The 6033-nt window shown below is 36.8% G+C and overlaps 1 non-coding gene across 1 annotated transcript; it reads right to left on the bottom strand.

Annotated features, from left to right (window-relative positions):
* Positions 1 to 5450: 5450 nt before the first annotated feature.
* LOC145957607 (small nucleolar RNA R71) lies at positions 5451 to 5557 on the bottom strand. Its single transcript, XR_014433650.1, has one exon. It is a non-coding gene; the product is annotated as a small nucleolar RNA R71 (small nucleolar RNA).
* Between the last annotated feature and the right edge of the window lie 476 nt (positions 5558 to 6033).

Below are 6033 nucleotides of genomic sequence, written 5' to 3'. Positions count from 1 at the left end.
AAAGAAATCTTTCACCTATAATGGAAGAATTTTCTACTCCTTATAGTGATAGTAATTCAAGTGATAACAATGATCTAGCCAAGTTATCACGTGAATTAAGATCACTAAAGCTATGGAAAGAGCAAGAATCACAACAAAGAATTAGAGAAAAATTTGAAAGAGAAGCTCAAATTGCTCTTATGGAGGAGGAAATTCGTCTATTAAAGGAAAAAGAAAAAAAGAAACACCATAGTAGACATAGCTCATACGCCAATAGTTCCACACTAGGAGAGTCAATGCATGATGATAGCCTAGCATTAGGAGATCATTATCAACAACCTCCTAGAAGAGTCCATAGGACCCCTAAGCCAAGGGAATCTATGGTAGATCTCCCTTATTTTCATGGAAAGGATGATGTATAGGGGTACCTAGATTGGGAGATGAAGGTGGAACAAATCTTCACTTGCCATCAAGTGAGTGAAGAAAGGAAAGTCTCCCTAGCCACTCTAAGCTTTCAAGGTCATGCCATGTATTGGTGGACTTCTCTTGTGAGAGATAGGCGTCTCCATAATGACCCTCCAATTCAATATTGGAATGAATTAAGGAGTGCCTTGAGGAGGAGGCATATTCCCTCTTATTACACTAGGGAGCTTATCAACAAGCTCCAAAGACTCCATAAAAAAAATATGACTGTGGAAGAGTATAGGCAAACAATGGAATTGTATTTGATGAGGGCTGGTATTAGGGAGGAAGAAAACATTACCATTGCTAGATTTTTGAGTGGTTTAACTTTTGAGATAAGAGATAAGGTTGAGCTTCTTCCTTATAGGGATTTGAATGATTTGGTTCAACTTTGTATCAAGGTTGAAAAACAAAATTTGAGAAAAGGTTTTAAAACAAGCTCATACTCATCTTCTTACTCTAAGGTTGACTACAAGAGGGAGGGCAAGAAAAATATTTTTGAAAAGAAAAATTCCTTTGACTCCTCCAAAAATCTAGACAAGGGTAAAGAAAAAGAAAAAGATAAAAAAAACAAACACCTCACACACTAGCACTAAGTCTAGTGATATAAAGTGCTTTAAGTGTCTTGGGAGAGGTCACATTGCTTCTCAATGCCCTAACAAAAAGGTGATGATTCTAAGGGGTCAAGACATTTATAGTAGCCATGATGAAGCTACTACTTCTTCATCTTCAAGTGAGGATGAAGAAGAAGCAAGTGAGGGAGAGTCATGTGAGGTTACTTATCCTTACAATGGGGAACTTCTTATGATGAGAAGGGTCCTCAACAACCAACCTAGTGAGACACAATCACAACGAGAGAACATCTTTCATACAAGATGTAATATTTCAAACAAGGCTTGTTCTCTCATAGTGGATAGTGGATCATGGTGCAATTGTTGTAGCACTAGGATGGTTGAAAAGTTGGGTTTGACTACCACACCCCATCCCAAACCTTACCAACTTCATTGGCTTAATGATGATGGGGATATGGTGGTCAACCAACAAGTGGAAGTAGAGTTTTCTATTGGGAACTATCAAGATAAAGTTACATGTGATGTAGTTTCCATGGAAGCTTGTCATATTTTATTGGGTAGGCCATGGCAATTTGATAAACAAACTCATCATGATGGCCTAACTAATAAAATAACTTTCACTCATAAAGGTAAGAAGTTTGTGCTTCATCCTCTTTCACCTTCACAAGTGAAGGAAGATCAAGTACAAATGAAGACCAAACGTGAGCAAGAAAAAGGAAAACAAAAAAAAGTTGAAAAAAAAACTCCTAAAAATTAGTGAAAAAGAGGATTCTAAGAGACTAGTGTTCCTTCTCTAGAGATAGTTCAAGAAGAGATTTTTGATTCAAAACCTTTACACAAAACTTCTCTCTTTCTTGAACCATCTTCTCATATCCTCATGTGTAGAGGAACACTAACTTGCACTGCCACAAGTTCTTTGGAAACTTCTCTACCTCTTGAGGTGAAAAATCTTTTGAAAGAATTTGGTGATGTGTTCCCTAGTGAAGGCCCAATGGGACTTCCACCTTTTAGGGGCATAGAACACCAAATAGATCTTTTGCCTGGGGCTAGTCTTCCAAATAGACCAGCCTATAGGACTAACCCACAAGAGACTAAAGAGATAGAGAAGCAAGTACAAGAATTGTTGGATAAGGGTTGGATTCAAAAGAGTCTAAGCCCTTGTGCTGTACCTGTCATATTGGTGCCAAAAAAAGATAGAAAATGAAGGATGTGTTGTGACTGTAGAGCCATCAACAACATCACCATAAAATATAGGCACCCAATTCCTAGACTTGATGACATGCTTGATGAATTGCATGGGTCATCCATATTTTCCAAAATTGATCTTAAAAGTGGATATCACCAAATTAGAATTAAAGAAGATGATGAGTGGAAAACCGCTTTTAAAACTAAATTTGGACTATATGAATGGTTGGTAATGCCTTTTGGGCTTACTAATGCACCTAGCACATTCATGAGGTTGATGAATCATGCCCTTAGGGATTGTATTGGTAGGTTTGTAGTTGTTTATTTTGATGATATCTTAATTTATAGCCAAAGTCTAAGTGATCATGTGGATCACCTAAGACAAGTTCTAATTGTTCTTAGAGACAATCACTTGTTTGCCAATGTAGACAAGTGCACTTTTTGTGTGGATAATGTTATTTTTTTAGGGTTTGTGGTAAGCAAAAAGGGGGTTCATGTGGACCCCGAGAAAATCAAAGCCATCCAAGAATGGCATATTCCTACTAATGTTAGTGAAGTTAGGAGCTTCCATGGTTTGACAAGCTTTTATAGACGTTTTGTTCCTAACTTCTCTACATTAGCTTCACCTCTCAATGAGTTGGTGAAGAAAGATGTGGTCTTTGAATGGCAAGAAAAACATAATTTAGCTTTTCAAGAACTTAAGCATAAACTTACTCAAGCACCTGTTCTAGCTTTGCCTGATTTTACGAAAACCTTTGAGCTAGAATGTGATGCTTCAGGTCTTGGCATAGGAGCTGTGTTGTTACAAGGTGGTCACCCCATAGCTTATTTCAGTGAAAAACTTCATGGGGCTGCCTTGAACTACCCTACCTATGACAAGGAGTTATATGCTTTGGTTCGTGCCCTTCAAACTTGGGAACATTACGTTGTGACCAAGGAATTTGTTATCCATAGTGATCATGAATCCCTTAAATACTTGAAGGGTCAACATAGGTTAAATAAGAGGCATGCAAAATGGGTTGAGTACCTTGAGAAATTTCCTTATGTCATCAAATATAAAAAGGGCTCTATAAATGTAGTGGCTGATGCTTTGTCAAGAAGACATGTTTTATTGAACATTCTAGGTTCTCAAATACTAGGGTTTGATGACATCAAGGAGTTGTATGAGAAAGACCTTGATTTTGCTAACTTTTATTCTTTATGTATTCAAAAACCTTATCAAGGGTACTATATTTCTAAGGGGTATCTTTTTAAAGAAAACAAACTTTGTATACTGATGTTGTGTATTTTACTCGTATTTTAGCACTTTAATTCACAAGAATTCATAGCATAATCATGCATATCTTTCATGTTTTTAATAAATTTTTATATCATTTTCCTATTTTATGCTTTTCTTGGTATGTGTTGTGTTTTCTCTGAGCAGGATCAAGATTTAAGAATTAAAGAGGAAATGCTGAGCTACAGGGAAAATCACGGCCGTGATTCTAAATCACGCCCGTGATTTACCAGAGAAAATCACGGCCGTGACTCCCAATCACACCCGTGAACGCCACTGACCCTTCATAGATGTGCTCCAGAGAAGATCACGGTCGTGATTCTCAGTCACGGCCGTGATTCACTTCGCGTCCCAGCTTTTTAAGTTTTATGTTTTATTTTTATTTTTGTAATTTTTATCTTGGTAGTTTTACCTTTTTACCCTTTTAGGTTATAAATTAGATGAGGTTAGCCTAGAACAGCACTTTTGTTTTCGGAGACAGTTTTTTAGTTTTTGACACTTAGAGAAGGTTGGGCGCCTGTGCCATCGACTCTAAGGTTTGCTTTTCTTTTATTCTTCTTTTCTTGGAGAACTACTATGAACTCCTGTGAGTAGTTTCCCTTTTTCTGGGATCAGGGCTTAGCCTCTGAGAACCTCTTTATTAATGCATTATTCAGTTTCTTAATTTTATTCCAATTCTTGATTTGTTCTTTTATATTTTATATATGAACTTTAACATTATTGTTTTCATAATAACATTAATTAAGGATGAACTGAGAGGAGAACTTGATTATAATTATGATAAACAATTAATCTTAATTTTCATAATCATAGATAATTAGGGATGAACTGAGAGGAGAACCTAATTATCGGAACCTAAAGGAACAGACTTGAGTGTTAAATCACGAGAGTTGATTTAAGCTTTCGAGGAGTAATAGATTAACAAAGATCTTAATGGGTTTAATTGAACGTAATTACCACGAGAGTAGGGATTAATTTTAATTGAACACGTTCTCGTAGCCTGAGAAGGTGCAAGGATTAAATTAGGTTAAGACTACCTTCAAGATGGAATAGAATTAATTAATGAAAATAATAATTCAATATTGTTGGAACTCTTTGTGCGAACCCTAGATTCCCGGAAATCTCCTTATCTTATCTTAAAGTTTTATCTTATTCATTAATTGCATTACTATCTCTTTTACCAGCGAATCTGATCTTATCATCTCAAAACAAACATTCTATCTGTTTTAAAATTCAAATTAAAATACTAGTAATTCTAGGTCAAACACGTAGTCCCTGTGATTCGATATTTATTACTTGACGACAACCGTACACTTGCGGTTTTCCACACAACAAGTTTTTGGCGCCGTTGCCGGGGACTACGTCTCTTGATTTAAATTACAATTATTTTAATTCGAATTTAAAAAAAAAAAAATTAATAAATAAATAATTTTTTTTTTAGTGTTTACTTCTCCAATTCAAATTTCACGGGTCACTTTTTTTTTTTTTGCAGTGCCTTAGGGTTAATGCAAAAGAGATCTCTACGTCTTGGGAAACCAACACCACTTGATCCTGAGATTGAAAGAACTCTCCTGAGAAGGAAAAGAAACCTTTTTAGAGAATTTGACATGGCTGCACAACGAGATAATTTACCGCTTCGGGATTACTCTGCACCCGTAGCTCGTGGGATACCTGGAGGGGAGATGCGAATTGGAGCTACTGTACCAGCTTCTCTGGTGAATATGCTCAAACAGAACACCTTTGGAGGACTACCATCAGAAGATCCTAATGACCACTTAGAGGGGTTCTTGGAAATCTGTGAGACCCAGCAATTTGATGATGAAGTTTCTGATGGAATGCAACTCCGCTTATTCTCACTCACCTTGAGAGATAAGGCAAAGGTGTGGCTAAGAACAGTGCCTAGAGAAAAGATAGCAACTTGGGAATTATGTGAAAGAGCTTTTCTAGAGAAATTCTTTCCTCCTTCTAAAACTAAAGAATTGAGGAAGAAAATCACTAATTTCCAACAAGGCACTGGAGAAACTATTTATGAAGCATGGGAGCGGTTCAAAGGATATCTTCAAGCATGCCCACAACATGGCTTCAACCGTTGGCTTACCATCCAATTTTTCTTTGAAGGATTGGACCAACAAAGCACCATGATATTAGACTCAGCAGCTGGAGGATCTTTCATGGGGAAACCTATTAATGACTGCATGATTATTTTGGAAAATGTAGCCTCAAATCACAGCCAATACAGTAAGAGAAGTCACAGCAAGGAAAGGAACTCCGGGGCGATATGAAGTGAACAATATTGAGTTACTCTTAGCAAAATTTGATACTCTTAATCAAAGATTAGACAAGATGGAAAAAGCTAAGGTTAATTCAGTGGCTACAAATCAAGTATGTGACCTTTGTAGGGAACAAGGGCACACTGCAGTAGATTGTACCTCAATTTTTACTGGAGAAAAAGAAGATACTACTGAACAGGTGGCAGCTTCTCATAATTTCTATGACACTCCTCGAAGAGAGAAGAGTAATCCATATTCCAACACATACAACCCTGGTTGGAAGAATCAT

Source organism: Cajanus cajan, chromosome 4 (genome assembly GCF_000230855.2).
Source record: "Cajanus cajan strain Asha chromosome 4, NIPB_CcT2T_4, whole genome shotgun sequence".
Classification (NCBI taxonomy): Eukaryota; Viridiplantae; Streptophyta; class Magnoliopsida; order Fabales; family Fabaceae; genus Cajanus; species Cajanus cajan.
The sequence above is the reverse complement of the archived record's forward strand: the minus strand, read 5'-3'. Positions and strand labels throughout refer to the sequence as shown.